The sequence below is a fragment of the Rhinolophus hipposideros genome (genome assembly GCF_964194185.1).
Source record: "Rhinolophus hipposideros genome assembly, chromosome: X".
NCBI lineage: Eukaryota > Metazoa > Chordata > Mammalia > Chiroptera > Rhinolophidae > Rhinolophus > Rhinolophus hipposideros.
Window position 1 is genome coordinate 46,017,352 of NC_138046.1, and position 18,502 is coordinate 46,035,853.

Genomic DNA, 18,502 nt, shown 5'->3' on the forward strand with positions numbered 1-18,502 from the left:
AGCCCCCTGGGAAGGGCCCTGACACACCCACTTGTCCACGTTCGTGACCTGAAATCCTGCAAACTGCGCGCTGGGTCTCAGGGCTCCAGGGAAGCAAAGTCGGAGACTTGAGGCTGGAAACGCCGCGAGAGCCGGAGGGAGTCCGGGAAAGCAGAAAATCTGCCCAGCAGACTAAAAGCAATGCCCAGCCGCCACCCACTCCCCTGAGCGAGCTAGGTACCATAAATCGCGGGATTTACCTGCCACTGGTCCAGCAACCCTGTCAAGACCTTTCCTCTACCTCCAAGCGCTCGGGCTGGCGGAGCTGGGAGCCACAGCCCCGCAGCTGAAGCCGCAGCCCCTGGGCCAGCTTGATCCCTCCCACCCCACCCCACCCAGGCTGTCCTCCCGGCCCCGCACGCTTGCTTCAGGCAGGGAAAAGCGCCAGCCCCCGACGCGAGACCCCAGACCGCCCGCCGGCAACAGCTGCCCGCCCGCGGTAGAGTCCAGTTAGACAACCGCTCCCTAGCTCTTTCTGCTATGACGTCACCTGGGCTCTGCACCGTATATAGGCCAATCAGAGGATGAGCATCAAACTAAAATCACCCTGAGTGGGCTACTGGGGACCAATCTTTTGTTTCCAGGCAGGAAGCGCCTAGGAAGGAAAAAAAAAGAAAAGAAAAAAAGAAAGAAAAAGAAAGGGAGGGAGGGAGGGAGGGAGGGAGGGAGGGAGGGAGGAAGGAAGGAAGGAAGGAAGGAAGGAAGGAAGGAAGGAAGGAAGGAAGGAAGGAAAGAAAGAAAAAAAAGAAAGAAAAAAAGAAAGAAACTGGAGGGAAGGGAACAGAGAGAGGGAAAGGAAAATGAGATAGAAACTTCTACGCTGTCAAGGTTGTGGAGACAGGGGTTGGGCCAGCAAGAAACAGGGCCACCTGACAGTAGGAAGGGGAGTGGGAAATTCACGTCTCTTCCGTAACTGAACCCCTCAGGAAGACTGGGATTTCAGATAAATTTTCAGGGTAGGGAACCTGTCCAGCTGTGTGGCACTCTTTTACGGCGGAGAATGGTTTGAATTTGGGACACCACCTGTCAGGCAAGCAGGTTACACTGAAGGAGTCTCTGGAATGCATGGTAAACTCAGAGAGACAGATATGGCAGTGGGATTCAAAGAGATGACAATCTAGATAGAGAAACTACCTTTCTGTGCAAGAAACACACATTTCAAAACAGAGCATTTTACATAAAAAAAGAATAATTAATATACTTCAAATTTATATATCTATATCTATCTATCTATCTATCTATCTATCTATCTATCTATCTATATATATATATATATATACATTGAAGTTCATTAAAATGTGACTCTCCCTAAAACCTTCCATGGTCTCCCTTGTCTTTAAGAAAAAAATCAAAGTTTTGTCAGTGTCCAAAGCCTACAATCTAGCTCCAAAAATCATCTTTTGCTACACCAAAATCCATATCCCCAAACTAGCTTATGAAAATTATGGTAAATCCCAGCAAGAAGACATTAAACTGTCATAAAACATGACAAAGAATGCAAACTAATAAGTACATTTGAATTATAATTATGTAAAATATGCCTACAAAATAAAGATCAGGAAAGAACATAAAATTGTAAAAGTTAAAGTGTAGGATTATGGGTGATATTTCCTCTCCACTTTCACACTTTTTTAAAAGATAAATATATCCTCACATACTTAAATGGCCAACATGGGTCATTACCCTCCCCTATGTGCTTTTATCCAATATTCTCTAGTCCACATAACATCCAGCAATCATTTCTCCATAATGCCAACAAAATAAGTTTCAAGACCGAGAGTGTACTAATATATCTGCCAAAATCATTTTAAGAAAAGTCACACAGTAGGCCTCTAGATTCACCAGAGACAATATCTGGGGGAGTTGGAGGATGGGATGCCTCTTTGGACTAATTTATTTTAAATTGTGATGATACTGGGAACTGAAAAAAGAACAATGACCCTTCCAATCTATGACAAAGCAGGAAAGAGGGAGACAAAGACTAAGTGAACTGCATACTCCAGACTGTTCAAAGGATCACTTTTCATTCTACTTTTTATTTTCCTTAATTAAAAATATATATGCATACATGAGTATGACATGAACTTTGCAGAAAATGGCAGAGCTGGGATTTGTATCTATGTCTGAGTCCCAAGCCCACGCTTTTTCTAACATAATACGTGGTATTATGGTTCTATTAAAATACATACTTTCTTTGGAAAAAAACCAACAGATTATACCAGATTGATGTTTTCAAAAAATCAGGCATTTTTAAATAGCTTTTTTTTTTCTTGCATAGTGGTTACTTGTCTCCTAACACAAAATACCCATCACGCTTCTTCTCAAATCCCTGATTGATGGGTTGAAATCAGTATGGTTCTACTTCCAATGATTTTACAGGTATATTTTAAATTAACTCAGGAGTTAAAAAAATAACCCATCATATTGATTTTTGTTTTCACATTATGGTAAAACTAATCTAAAAATGCACTGATGTAAATGAATGTCATTTACTTAAATGTTACATCGCTGATTTGTAAAATGCACTTATTTGAGTTATTTTAAATAATAACACCTTTTAAAGAAATAGAATGGTATAACTGGATTTTCCTGTCTAATGATTTAACTTGGGTCTTCTAGGCTATCAATTTAAAGTGTAATTAAAAGGTATTTGGTTTCACTTTAATCCTCCTGTATGCCTGTGCTATAACTCAGAGCTATTTATGCAGTCACTACACGTGGTTATTTGAATATTTCGTGTGTGTATTTCTTCTCTCCCTGGTGATTATAGAAAGCAGCATGGGGCCAAAATCCTATTAGATGCTTGACAAATTAAAACATAGTGATGTCATAGAAAGACTACTGGACTTAAGAGCCAGGCCCAGCACAAAAGACTTCAGTCTTCTTATGAAAGGGGGGTAACCTATATTATTCTTGATACCATAAAGCAATCTTTACTGCCAACATGATTTGTTCTCCAAGAATATAGGACAACTGCATGGAAACTTTCAGGGAAGCTGAAATGTTTAAAAGATTTCATCTGGTAATTTTTCCTACTCAACTCCCACTGTCCTGTTCTCTTCCTTGAGCTCCTTGATTTAAGGCTATAATAACACTATCAAATGAACCACTTGACATATGTATCTTATTTCTCAGGTTATGGACCACTTTTGCTTGATCCTAACAACCACAGCAGTGTACTATGGCAATTATTATGATCTTCATTTCATAGATGAGCATGTGGATGCCCAGTGAATGGGTTTAAAGTAGCCTGCCCAATGGTCCTAGAAACCAAGTTTGCCACACTCAGTTCTGTGTCCTTTCTACCACCCTACATGGCATTTTTAGTTGTATTTCTTCTTTTGTTTGCACCAACCCATCCAGTCCCTTGAGTCACATGAGAAGTGAGCAACTCTGGGATGCAGCTTGTAGCAACTGAAGTAAACTAAAAAGAGTATCTTTAAACCTGTTCCAGTCAAATTCCAGAAAAAGGGAACATTGTTCATTTTCATATACCACTGATGGGAGTGTAAAGTGGCAGAACCCTTTTGGAAGACAAGTTGACAATACTTAGGAAATTTTTAAATGCATATGCCACTTGACCAAGGAATTTCAACTCAAGGAATTTGACTATGGATATACTCATAAAAACATGCCAAGATATATTCAAGTAGGTTCACTGCTGTATCTTACGTAAGAATGGAAAAAAAAACAAAAAACAAAAACAAGTCCCTCAATAAGGGAATTTTTAAATCAATTATGGTATAAACGTATTTTGAAATAGTATACATCACCTAAAAAGAATCAAGTAGACTCCTACGTTTTGAAATAGAAAAACACCTTAACACATTCTTGAGTGAAAAAAAATGTGACAGAATAGCATATATACTATTATTTTGTTTTTGTTACAGAAACTGTGTGTGTGTGTGTGTGTGTGTGTTTAAGCTGTAATTATACACACCAAACTGATAATAGGGTGACTCTGAAAATTAAAAAGTTGGGAAGGGAGACATGTAGTTATGTGTGTGTGGTTGGGGACATTAACCATTTTCTTTATATACTTCTGTATTGTTTGTACATTTTTTTTACAATAAGCATACACAATATTCTGAATGTAGGAAACATTAAAAAGGGGAAATATAGCCTTATTTGGGTTAAGAAAAAATAAAACAGACAAACAAACAAATGAAAAACATCCCTGCTATCTAAAAGGGGTCTGAAATCCAGGTCAATGGTTCAATAAAGGCTATGGTGTGCCAGGCAGACCTGAGCCATACCTGGGCAAGCACTTGATGCAGGACAGAAATGTATGACCCACAGGGAAAAAGAAGCCTGGATATCCTGGTTCCCTTCCCACCTCAGTCTCCAGTCCCACAGCCAGAAATTATTCCCAGTGGTGAACTCTGGGTTTCTGGTTTTCAGTCTTTCTAGCTTTTGCTACTGCAGCTGCACTTAAAACCCTTCCCCCACCCCTACACCCGCTCTGAACATAGAAGAACCTGGTTTGAAATTACATAATTTCAGGTGTACAATTCTGTATTACATCATCTATAAATCCCATTGTGTGTTCACCACCCAGAGTCGATCTCCTTCCATCACCATATATTTGATCCCCCTTACAATTGTCACCCCAATAAATAAATTAAAAAAAAGAACCTGGTTTGGTAGCTAGTGCACAAAGTATTATCTGTAACCGCATTGCTCACTCCTCCTTCTTCGGAGTCCGCTCACTACAACCTGTTGCCATCACTACAGTCAGGCCCTACTAGGACTCTTCCTTCCTGCCTCCACTCTCATCGTTAGGGGTTCCAGCTCTCCTGTAGGAAGCAACATAGTGGGCAGCCTGCTGGCCGAAAAGCAAGGAGCCTCAGAGATGCCCAAAGGTTTCATCCTAGGTTCCTTAAAAAACAGAGTTTGGGGGAAGAGAGAATCCCATGGCTAAGACATCACCATTCTCTTGGGCCTTCAGAGTTATGGCCATGCAATCAGGATACCCAGATTCTTGTCTAGCTTATGGCTAGGAAACCTTAAGCAAGACTCAAATTTCCATGGGCTTTAGTTTTCCCCTCTGTGAAGCTTGCCCTGCCTATCTCTCTGAGCTCTTGTATGGATGCAAATGGCTAATGTAACAACAGGGGATTTAACAGATTTCAGAGCTATAAATACACCTCCTCAATTGACTTGATGAGTCCACATTTATATATGCTCCCGTATGGTGGGATCTTGAGAATGGTGGGATTTTTCCCCTTCCTTTGCTATAGTTAGCACCGGTTAGAGACCTGCCCTGTAGAACCTGTTAGCTTTCAGAAGCCCATATCCTCTGCCCTCTTCCCTTCCACTAAGATGTTATCAAGGGAAAAGCAGAAGACAATTAAGTGCAAGTGGCTCTGGGATGAATTAATATGAGAATTAGGAAGTTCCTCTCCTTTGACTTGGTTTTAATTAGTCCCACTTACACCATGGTCTTACATATCAAACCACATTTTTTAATTGAGTTGATGCACTGATTTTGATCCTCAGTGGATCACACTATACATTCCTTCCCCACACACTCTGATCACTGCACTTTCCAAACCTGAGTCAAACTGCAAAGTAAACTGAATTTGGAAAGTTGGTTTCATTGTTCTCTCCATTTTACCAGAAAAGAGAGAGAGAGAGAGAGAGAGAGAGAGAGAGAGAGAGAGAGAGAGAGAGAGAGAGAGAGAGAGAGAGAGAGGAGAAAGTGGAGGACAAAAATCTAAGGACAAAGAACCAAGAAGAGAAATAGAACACCAAATCTTAAAATATTTTTTGGACTGGCTGGACTATGAAGTCATGTTTTCCCAGCTCACCTATGATTGGCTGTCTCAGTTCAGCATCTGCTGAGCGCTAAAGGCTGATTATTTGCCAGAGATACAGATCTTTCAGGGAAGCTTTGAATCATTACTGGTTGTCGTGACAACCTGGGAAGTTTCTGCTCCTGATAACCATATAATGAGGTTGTCAGGAACAGAAGTACCCCCCTCTCCGGGCCCAACAATATGAAATGGTGAGCAATGGAACATTTATCTCAGGAGGCAAAGGGAAAAAAACATTAACAGGCATGGTGGAGATCCCCTTAGGTAATGTATGTCAGCCAAATCCTGGAGAAAATCTCCTTGTTGAGGAGTTCCTTACCTACCATCTCCAGGTCTCGCCTGAACCATTATATTTGCTATAATCCAGAGATCTGAAGAACAGGTGGTGGCTGGGGAGGAAACTGCAACCCTCCAGCAAAGCTAAATAGAGGGAGGTGTGAGTGGAATGCTAAATCAATTAGGGAAAGGAACGTTACCTCTCTTCATAGGATGTCATCATGGCATAGTCCAGAGGCAATGGGAGGCATGTGTCAAAGATGGCAGGGCATGGCCATACCCTGTAACCAAAGCCAGACACAAAGAGAGCTTGAGGGGAATGAGTTGTTCAATTTTCTGCCTTTACCTTCATTTCCCTGTGGGTAATAAACCTCACTTAACATTATCTTGGGTCTCCAGATGTTCTGGAGAGAGAATATCAACTGCATCTTTGTAATACATTACTCATTCCTAGTACAATTTTATTAGCACCTACTAAGTACAAAGCACACAGCTGAGGGCTACAAATGTTACACGATGAACCAAACTTGGACCATCTCCTTAAGGAAATTGGAATCTAGTTGGGCAGAAAAGATACATACCCAAGTAACCTTGATGTAGTAAATACTACAAGGAAAGTCCAAAGTCCTTAATTTCAGAGAGTGGAGAATCACATTCAGACTGACATACTCCACCTCCAACCCATCTTTCCAGATTCCTTTCCCACCAGTCTTCCCTTACATCCCAAGCCTCAAACTATTGTTTCCCTGATATACCTAGACTTTTCATGCCTCTGTGCCTTTCTTTTCTCCTGCCCTTCCCTTTGGCTTGTATAGCTTTCTCCCTCCTTTTCCTACCTGGGGATATTTAAGGCATATTTCCAGACTCTACTAAAAGGGCACCTTGCAGATGCACAAACTGGTATCATATTTATAACCCCACAGGGATCTGTACCTGATAGAGATGGATGTTGACTGACATCATAATGGGTACTGTATTAAATTCCAGTGCATTCAAATCCAGTGATACATAACAAAACATTGGTACAACCAATTTTTTTTTTCACCTGCTTTTTTTTTAATTAATTTATTTATTTATTAGTTTCAGGTGTACAAAACAAGGCAATACTTAGACGTTCATCATCCACATCCCTCACACTGTGAACCCCCCCCCATCCACTTTCCCTCCGACCTCACACTGAACCATCACATTATATATATAAAATTATAGTTGGCATTCATTAATGTTTAGCTTCTGGTGTACAATGCCATGATCAGGTATCCACAGTATCCCTGAGGTGGTATCCCAAATAGGACGCATGTCCATCGGATACCCAACAAAATCTTTACAACATTATAGAATACCTTCCCCAAATTAATTTTCAAAAAAACCCTGAGGCCGTCTTGTGGTTACCAGCTGCTTCCAAATCCCTTCACCTTTCCCCTTATCCCCAACCCCCTCCCACACACCCATCTAACCACTCTCGGTTTTTTCTCTGTGTCCCCAAAACTGTCTCTGATTAGTTCATTCACATAGTCTTTTCTTTAGATTCCATATATAAGTGAGATCATATGTACAACCAATTTTTGATTATTCAGAGAAGAACATAGGTAAAGTCAGACTACTTTTAAAAAGTCTTATTTAGATAATCAACACAAACCTCCCACTAATGATCTTTTACATCTTATTTTTAATTCGAAATAGTTTAAGGCTCACAAGAAGTTGCAGAAATAGTACAGAGAGTTCTGAGGTATCCTTCCCCGGGTTTCCCCCAATATTTTCGTATACTATTGTATTAATTTTAGTATGCACAGCCACAGTACATTGTCAAAAACTTGGAAATTAACATTAGTATAATACTACTAACTGAAATACAGGCCTTATTCAAAGTTTTATATGCACTCTTCCATTAAGTAATTTACCAACTCAGCTGAAAATAACAAAACTATTTCTAATTGATCTTATTGTCATTTTTTTTTCCTCAGTCACATCCACTCTGAAAAAGGCCAACACTTGGAAAAGTCAAAACTTACTCAGGAGTGAAAGAAAGAATCAGCTTGGACTAAGAAAAAGCAATTCTGCTATTAATCAGGCTGGGAAGACAGACAGATAAACCCAGCAGCAAAGTTAGTGGGAAAAATTTTCTCCCAAGGTCACAGAGTGGTTATAAAATCTCATAACAACCTTGTGGGGACAAAGCCCCAAAAAGCAGTTTCCAGGCTCTCGGCCTCACATAGAAAGGTGCTGGCTCGGGTAGTAAATGGCCATCAACTGTGATCAGATGCCAGCAGCTGTGGCTAGTTGGCCGTCAGCTGTAACCCGTAAGCCATTGGCCATTAATATAACGGCTGTGGCTACGCTAGCAGAGAAGGAATGGGGGCTAGCAAGAAGATGGTGGCTGGCAAGCGCAGACTGCTGTTAGGCAGATTATGTAGATTCTGCTTTGCTTCCTGTGTCTCCAGCCAAGCCTCCAGCGAGAATATATTGGTTTGACTCCCCTATCTATGGCTCCGTGGGTGTTCCTGTTTGGCCTTACCGTGTCCTGCGTTCTTGGGCGGGGAGTGGGAGCTGAGACCCTGCACGACAAATGGCGCAGCGAGCAGGGTCCCCTGCGTGACACATGGCGTAGTCGGCAGGATACGGTGCTGGCCAAAGCTTTCCGAAGGGCAGCGGAGCAGTTTGTGCGTATGAAAGCTCAGTCTGAGGAAGACCAGGAGGAGCAGCTGCCGGAGAGCTCGATTCCCGTGGAGTGGTGGAAAGACGTGGATGGTTCCCCAACCAGCAGAGGCCGGAGAAAGTGGAGAAAGCGAAGGTTGTTGCCGCCCTGTGGGCTGGGAACTGCTTGCTGAGGCAACTTGGATGCGGGACTTGTCCCAGGAGGAAACGCTTGCTGAGTCCTCCGTGGGACATGAGGGTGAGGTCAAGGTCATCCCTCACCCCCAGGACAGCCCTGGCGAATGACTATGGACTATGGGGAATTGCCTTCCATCCCTAATTTAATGGACGTTTGACTGTTTGGGAACATACCACCATGTAGTGGGACTGGCGAGAATGTTTGCTTTTGTGTCTTGACTGGCCGCCATTGATAATATGTAAGCACCTTGATGTGAGCCGCTGTTGTTCCAGCACAGTACCCCGAGAGGCCCAGAGAGAGTGGCAGTGCCCTGAGGCCCTGGCTGTGTCCAGGAAGTCTGGCTGTGTCCAGAGAGTGGCAGTGTCCTGAGAGGCCCTGGCTGAGTCCAGGAAGTCTGGCTGTGCCCAGAGAGAGTGGCAGTGCCCTGTGAGCCCTGGCTGTGTCCAGGAAGTCTGGCTGTGTCCAGAGAGAGTGGCAGTGCCCTGAGAAACTCTGGCTGTGCCCGGGGAAACAGGTGGTATCCTAAGAAGCCCAGGAAGTCTGGCTGTGCCCAGAAGTACTGTGGTGGTGCCCTGAGAAACCCTGGCTGTGCCCGGGGAGACCGGTGGTACCCTAAGAAGCCAAGGATGTCTGGCTGTGCCCAGAAGTACTGTGGTGGTGCCCTGAGAAACCCTGGCTGTGCTCAGAGAGCCTGGCTGTGTCCAGGATATTGCATTCACATCCAGGCTCCTCGCACAGGGGCCCTCGCGGAAGACGCTTGTCGCGTAGATTGTGAGGCGAGACCCTGTAGGGGTGGAGTGTGGGGACAAAGCCCCAAAAAGCAGTTTCCAGGCTCTCGGCCTCACATAGAAAGGTGCTGGCTCGGGTAGTAAATGGCCATCACTGTGATCAGATGCCAGCAGCTGTGGCTAGTTGGCCGTCAGCTGTAACCCGTAGGCCATTGGCCACTAATATAACGGCTGTGGCTACGCTAGCAGAGAGGAAATGGGGGCTAGCAAGAAGATGGTGGCTGGCAAGCGCGGACTGCTGTTAGGCAGATTATGTAGATTCTGCTTTGCTTCCTGTGTCTCCAGCCAAGCCTCCAGCGAGAATATATTGGTTTGACTCCCCTATCTATGGCTCCGTGGGTGTTCCTGTTTGGCCTTACTGTGTCCTGCGTTCTTGGGCGGGGAGTGGGAGCTGAGACCCTGCACGACAAATGGCGCAGCGAGCAGGGTCCCCTGCGTGACAAACCTCCACCTCCTTTGAGTGACTACTGCTTTCTTATCAGTGAAGCTCCAGACCTACTTTGTTATATTCATTTATTACTAGGGATCCCCAATTGCTCAGTCACCCTCTTCTCATGACAATACCCAATTCCTAGTCAATGCCCCTTTCAGATAGCGCTTCAGAATTCCTGCTTCCTCAGAATCACTCGGTGGGATCCCAAATGTTACAAAATATGTTCTCTCTCCCTTCTTTTCAATGCACTTCCTCAATAAATTTGACTTTGTGGGACTACAGTCTTGTCTCTGGTAGTATTTGGTTGATCCCCAGACATTCTAATTTAAGTGTACCGCATGAATGTGGGTATCAGGATATTTAAAAATCTTCTTAGATTCTAATGTGCAGTTAAGTGTGGGAACCACTGCATTAGGGATTTTATTGTTCAAGGATTATCTTTCCTCCTTAGGTTTGTGTGCAACCTCTGGCTATCTTTCTTGGAATGTCTGAATCTCACAAGGCCAGTGTTGTGCGAGGCGGCCTGCGGGGTCTCAGCTCCCGCTCCCCACATAAGAACGCAGGACACGGTAAAGCCAAAAAGGAACACCCACGGAGCCATAGATAGGGGAGTCAAACCAATATATTCTTGCTGGGGGCTGGGCTGGAGACACAGGAAGCAGGATCTACATAATCTGCCTAACAGCAGTCCGCGCTTGCCAGCCACCACCTTCTTGCTAGCCCCCATTCTCTCTGCTAGCATAGCCACAACCGTTATATTAGTGGCCAATGGCTTACGGGTTACAGCTGACGGCCAACTAGCCACAGCTGCTGGCATCTGATCACAGTTGATGGCCATTTACTACCCGAGCCAGCACCTTTCTATTGTGAGGCCCAGAGCCTGGAAACTGTTTTTTGGGGGCTTTGTCCTCACAGCCAGTATTAAGAATGGGGGAATTTTCCCAAGGGGCAGGCATTAAAGTTTGGTCATTTCTGAGCCTCACCTAGCTTTTTTCTGCAGTCTTCACCCCTTCTGCCATATGGTATGTTCAAGGAAAAGAACATAGCTCTTTTCTTCCACGTGCATAGCAAAATAATGAAGACATTGACCATTTGGGTAAAATTGTAGCTGTGTCCCTCTCTCCCTCTTTTTCCCCTTCCCAAACATAATTCAGTCACACTTCAAATTAAGTGGTCTCAAGTGTGAATTTAAAAACAAAGTTAATATGTGCACGCAGGATTGGCTGACCATCACAGACGTGTTTAATAGATGCAGATTTCAATGTGCTGCTGTTCTATATAATTAAGTACCTGTTGAGCCTCATTATAACAAAATTCTTATTTTGTTATAATCCAGGAACTCATTACAGTCAATATTCTCTGGTGTTTACTTGATCAGGCCACTTGTGGGGGAGGGGCATTTGAAACAGCTTGCTCCCCTTTTAGTCATCCAAGAGAATACATTCCATACTCAGCAAATAATAAATATGAATCAACTGATGAGTTTTAAAGGTCAGCTAAATAGAATTTTAAAATATGTTCATGCTGATTTTTAAAAGTTGTTCACCCCCCCACACACATACTCCTTATTCATTCCAGCTACTAATATGAAAAATTTAACAAATTCTGACATGCTAGGCTAAAGTTTACTGCCAAAAATGAAAAGGAGCAGGTTGCTAGGCAAATTAACACTATAAACATAGGAAAGTGACAGCCTACTAGGAGAGTATGCTAACATGTGGTTTTTAAGTCCCACTCTAACTGCTTTACATTCTTTACATTCAAATGACCAACATGCTAATTACAGTCCTTATCTGTTTGTTGCAGGCTTTAAGAGTCCCAGCAGCTCAGAGGACAGACCCAGCCAGTAGTTTAACTGCAGGTTTTTGGAAATAATAACATAGCATTTCTTTAAACATATTTTCAAATTCAAGCTTCTAACAAATCAAGATTGGCCTTTCCCCCATTCAGGGAATTAATGAGGCTTAACTGTGTTCACTATGGTGCCACCCCCCACAACGCCCTGCTAACAAAGTCTCTGATTCCCACTTGAGCACTGCCTGTTGGGGCAGATTTTCATGGCAATTTGCCATGAAAATGGCAAATTATCTTTTGAAAGACAATGGGGTGTCTTTGTAAACTGAAGGAGGGTGTACTTTCCCATTAATCTTGGGATGTCTGACACTTTTCACCACCCATGTAAAGCCAGAAAACACTCTTAATCTGGCTTTTTGTCATTTAAAGCAAATTCTGTTCTTAAGAGAGTAGTAGAGAGAGCATTATTGTCCATACACTCCAGTTGAAATTATCAGACCTTTATCAGAGCTATTTTGGGGGTTGGGAAGCTGAGGATTTATCATTCTTTCCCAATCCTTTGCCTGGTTCTATTTGGATTCCTCTGGTAGAGGGGAGTGTGGTGGTTGTCCTGTTCTAGTTATACCACACAGCCTTCAAATTCCTTAGATTTTCAGTAACATCTAAATGATCTAGAATCCCCAAAACAGAAGCTTCAAATAATAAATTTATTATTATTTTTCTATATTCTACTGTAACCTACATACATACACACACAAACACACACACACACACACAAACTGATATCAGTCTTCTCTTTACAGTTTAAGACAATGACCAGTAAACACAACAGGACTAAACTAGTCTTAATTTGTTTTCTCCTTTCCTGTTTTCCATCATTCTTTTCATGGACTTCTCCCAGCCATACCAGCCAATGAGATAAAGTTGCTAACCCTTTCCTTTGAGTCTGGGAAGAAGAAAATCTGATTGACTTCTTAGTATAGTCTTAGCAATTTCATTTATTGCTTCTTTTAGGTATCTGTATTTTAGGATACCTGCTAGCATGGGCAATATTTGAGTAAAAGGAATGAGTTGCAGAAGAGGAAATGTAGAAGCCACTGCAGACTTAGGGAGAGAGGATGAGAGAGGGGTATTTTTGGTGGAGAAATATTGCTAATCACATTACTAAAGAGCCCTCCCACACACATTTTGTTGTGATGTGGGCTACTGCCAGGGTTCTCAGTCATCATACAGTAATCCACTCCATAATTTCAAAGACAGACTCATGTATTCATACATGAAAGCAAGACTTCATCAACTCCAAAAAGCTTAAGAAAAAAAATAGGGCTTTTGCTTAAACAGAAATTTAAAATGCCTCCCAGTGCTGATGACCCAAAGCTTTCTGGTTAACTGCAATTTGACCATATTAGGAGTCAAGGGCCAGTGCCTGTCTCAGAGCATCTTTCTTTGCTACCATGCATTTTGATGCATGCTGATTTAGAAAGCTGGATAGACATTGGGATTGGGGAGTGATCTCATGGCTACTAATTTAGCCAAGCCTTGGGATAACCTGGATTAGAACACATTGACTAGAAACAGGAAAAAATGGTGCCGTGAGGTGAGCCTTTGTAGCGCTCCCCTGGAATTTACAAAGAATCGGACAACAATAACTCCACAAAGGACTCCCTGCACAGCAGACAGGGAAGACGAAGAGGCTCACTACTGAATTCACCTCCAGGTGGGTGAATCACGCGAGCGGGAGAGGAGGGAGAGGAGAAGTGCAGAGATAGAGCCGCGGGGGCGCAAGACACAGACCTAGCTCAGTGCTCCGAGCTCACTGCTCCCAGAACTACCGCAGCTGCGGGAGAGGGAAGGACTCAGACTCCTAGGGCTCCTCTTACGGCCCACAGGGCTGAGGGGGCAGCATATAAAATGGCTGAACTCAACGCTCACGGCAGACCACACAGCAAAGACTGAGGAAAGAGGGCTGAAAACAATGGTTTAAGCCCTCACTGCCGAGCAGAGAACGGAAGCCTTAGGCACGGAGACTAGCTAGCTGCCCCCTCCCTACCCTCCCAGAGCTCAACCCATCCCCACCTGCCCGGTGATAGAAGCCATAAAGTAGCAGTGTCAGATCAAAGGACAGAATATTTGCTGCTCTGAGAACTGTGGACCGCAGACAAAGATTCGCAACTCAACTAGTTCCGGCAAAAGGGAGGGAGCTGTGGAAGCAGGACTGGCTGTGGTGGTGGTCGCCACCATTGCTCTGGGCCACCTCTCACAACTCACCCCACCCCTGGCCCCACCTAAATGGGCAGATCCCTGCAGGAGTAAACAGAACTGCTGAAACATACGGGCTCTGAATCTGGTGCAGAAAGAGCTTTGGAACTTCAAAAGCTCTATGCATACCTATCAACCTGTTGGAGAAGCCACTCCTGTACATGTTTGTGAAGAGAAATAGTAAATCAGTGATTGTCAAGAATCACCAAGGCAACAAGATAGCTCAGAAAGAAAGTGAAAAATCTCCAGGAAAGGAACTTAGAGATATGCAAATATGTGACTTAAATGACAGAGATTTCAAGATTGCAATTCTGAAAAAACTGAACGAGATGCAAGAAAACACAGAAAGGCAGTTTAATGAACACAGAAACACAATCAAAGAACACCATGTGCATTTTACAAAAGAGATTGAAATTTTGAAAAAGAACCAAATAGAATTTCTGGAGATTAAGAACTCAATAGACGAAATTAACAATAAAATATCCAGCTTAGGTAGTAGAGTTGACCAGATGGAGGAAAGAATCAGTGACATCGAAGATAGGAACCTGGAATTTACACAGATGGAAGAAGAAAGAGACTTGAGACTTAAAAGAAATGAAAGAACTCTACAAGAACTTTCTGACTCCATCAGAAAGAGCAATGTAAGAATAATGAGCATACCAGAAGAAGAAGAAAAAAAAAAGGGAACAGAGAATATATTCAAACAATCGTCGATGAGAACTTCCCAAACTTGTGGAAAGAATTGGATCCTCGAAACCAAGAAGCAAATAGAACACTTATTTACCTCAAGCACAACAGGCCTTCACCAAGGCACATTGTATTGAAGCTGTCTAAAATCAACGACAAAGAACGAATCCTCAAGTCAGCCAGGTAAAAGAAGACGGTAACTTACAAAGGAAAGCCCATTAGATTATCATCAGATTTTTTCAGCAGAAACTCTACAAGCTAAGAGGGAATGGAACCAAATATTCAAACTATTGAAAGAGAGAAAGTATGAGCCAAGAATAATATATCCAGCAAAGATCTCCTTTAGATATGGAGGAGGAATAAAGACCTTTCCAGACATCCAGAAGCTGAGGGAATTTTCTAATACACGACTGCAGTACAACAAATAATAAAGGAGGCTATTCGACCACCATCAACAGGGACAACTTGTTGCAACCAAAATATAAAAAGGGGGAGTAAAGGCCTGAACTGGAATATGGAAATAGAGAAAGTAAGCGTGCTGAAGAAATTGGAATACTCTAAATATCAAACTTTCTTACACATTAACTGAAGGGTAACCACTCAAAAAACATCCAGAACTGAAATATATACTGTAATAAAAGAAGAAACAGAGGGAAACATCATAGAATACCACCACAGAGAAATAATAGACAACAACAAAAAGGCAAAGAAACAATGGAGACACAGCCTTACCAGAAAACTAAGGATAGAATGACAGGAAATCCTCACATATCAAGAGTCACCCTAAATGTAAATGGACTGAACTCACCAATAAAGAGACACAGAGTAGCAGATTGGATCCAAAAACTAAACCCTACAATATGCTGTCTCCAAGAGACACATCTCAGTTACAAGGACAAGCGAAGACTCAAAGTGAAAGGGTGGAAATTGGCACTCCAAGCAAATGGTACCCAGAGAAAATCAGGTGTAGCCATAATGATTTCCGATGAAACAGACTTCAGGCTGAAAAAGATAACAAGAGACAAAGATGGACATTTCATAATGGTAAAGGGGACTATACAACAAGAAGACATAACACTCATCAATATTAATGCCCCCAATCAGGGAGCACCAAAATATACAAAGCAACTACTAAGAGAACTAAAGGGAGAAATTGACCAAAGCACAATTATACTAGGGGACTTAAATACATCATTGACAGCTATGGATAGATCATCCAAACAGAAGATAAATAACGAAATCGCAGCCCTAAATGACACATTAGATGAAATGGACATAATTGACATATATAGAGCACTTCATCCTAAAACATCAGACTATACATTCTTTTGTAGTGTACATGGAACATTCTCAAGGATAGACAATATATTGGGTATTAAAATCAGCCTCAGCATTTTAAGAAGATTGAAATCATACCAAGCATATTCTCTGATCACAAGGCTTTGAAATTGGATATCAACGGCAAAAAGAAAGCAGGAAAAAACACAAATACATGGAGATTTAACAACATACTTTTAAAGAACGACTGGGTCAAAGAAGATATGAGAGGAGAGATCAAAAGATACATAGAAACAAATAACAGTGAAAATAAATCCTACCTAAATTTTTGGGATGCTGCAAAAGCAGTTTTAAGAGGGAAATTTATATCATTACAGGCTTATCTCAAGAAAAAACAAAAATCCCAAATAGATAATCTCATGTTACACCTTAAAGAACTACAAATAGAAGAACAAGTGAAACCCAAGGTCAGCAGAAGAAAGGAGATAACAAAAATCAGAGCAGAACTAAGTGATATAGAGAACAAAAAGACAATACAAAAAATTAATGTGACAAAGAGCTGGTTCTTTGAAAAGATTAACAAAATTGACAAACCTTTGGCTAGACTCACTAAGATAAAAAGAGAAGACACTAACTAACAAAATCAGAAATGAAAAAGGGGAAGTTATCACGGACACCATAGAAATACAAAGGATTATCCAATAATACTATGAAGTACTATATGCCACCAAATTTAATAACTTGGAAAAAAAGGACAAGTTCTTAGAAACATATAGCCTTCCAAGGCTGAATCCTGAAGAACTGGAAAATCTTAACAGGCCGATCACCAGTAACGAAATTGAATAAGTCATCAAAAACCTTACCAAAATCAAAAGTCCTGGACCAGATGGCTTCACCAGTGAATTCTACCAAACCTTCAAAGAGGATCTAATATCAATCCTGCTCAAACTCTTCCAAAAAATTGAAGAAGAGTCAGTACTCCCTAACTCATTTTATGAAGCCAACATTACCCTGATACCAAAACCTGGTAAGGACAACACAAAAAAAGAAAACTACAGACCTATATCTCTGATGAATACAGATGCTAAAATCCTAAACAAAATTCTAGCAAATCGAATACAACAATGCATTAAAAAGATTATTCATCACGATCAAGTGGGGTTCATCCCCGGGGCACAAGGATGGTTCAACATTTGCAAATCCATCAATGTGATACATCACATAAACAAAATAAAAACAGAAATCATATGATTCTATCAATTGATGCAGAAAAAGCATTTGATAAGATACAACATCCATTTATGATTAAAACACTTACTAAAATTGGTATAGAACGAAAATACCCCAACATAATAAAGGCCATATACGACAAGCCCTCAGCTAATCTCATAATTAATGGTGAAAAGCTGAAGCCCTTTGCTCTACGTTCAGGAACACGACAAGGTTGTCCCCCATCACCTCTGCTTTTCAACATAGTGTTGGAAGTCCTCGCCAGAGCTATCAGGCAAGAGAAAGAAATAAAAGGCATCCAAATCGGGAATGAAGAAGTTAAATTGTCACTCTTTGCAGATGACACGATGCTATATATAGAAAACCCTAAAGACTCTACCAAAAAGCTATTAGAAACAATCAATGAATACAGTAAAGTTGCTGGCTACAAAATCAACGTACAAAAGTCCATTGCTTTCTTATATACCAACAATGAAATCTCAGAAAAAGAGATAGAAAAAACAATTCCTTTTGCAATTGCAGCAAAAAGAATAAAATACCTAGGAATAAACTTAACCAAGAATGTGAAGGATTTATATGCTGAAAAGTATAAGACATTTTTGAAAGTAATTGAAGAAGACACAAAGAAATGGAAAGACATTCCGTGCTCATGGATTGGAAGAATCAACATAGTTAAAATGGCCATATTACCCAAAGCCATATACAGATTTAATGCAATACCCATTAAAAGCCCAATGACATTTTTTAAAGAAATAGACCAAAAAATCATCAGATTTGTCTGGAACCACAAAAGACCCCGAATAGCCAAAGCAATAGTAAAAAAAAAAAGAACAATACTGAGGTATCACACTCCCTGATTTTTGCTTGTACCACAGGGCTACAATAATCAAAACAGCTTGGTATTGGCGGAAAAACAGACACATAGACCAATGGAATAGAATTGAGAATCCAGAAATAAAACCACATAAATATGGACAGATAATTTTTGACAAAGAAGCTAAAAACATACAATGGAGGAAAGACAGTCTCTTCAATAAATGGTGCTGGCAGAATTGGATAGCTACGTGCA

The 18,502-nt window shown here is 41.6% G+C and overlaps 1 protein-coding gene across 8 annotated transcripts in view; it reads right to left on the bottom strand.

Annotated features, from left to right (window-relative positions):
- The window catches only part of PAK3 (p21 (RAC1) activated kinase 3), a 530,673-nt gene that overhangs the window by 180,793 nt on the left and 331,378 nt on the right, over positions 1-18,502 (bottom strand). For 2 of the 8 annotated variants that reach the window (XM_081044040.1, XM_081044036.1), the window contains exon 1: positions 240-356. The exons of 4 other annotated variants lie outside the window; for them this stretch is intronic. The gene's annotated coding sequence lies outside the window, so the exon portion shown is untranslated. Of the gene's footprint in view, positions 1-239; positions 357-6,331; positions 6,413-18,502 lie in introns of those variants that run through there. 2 more of the 8 variants (XM_081044034.1, XM_081044035.1) reach the window with 2 other exon arrangements.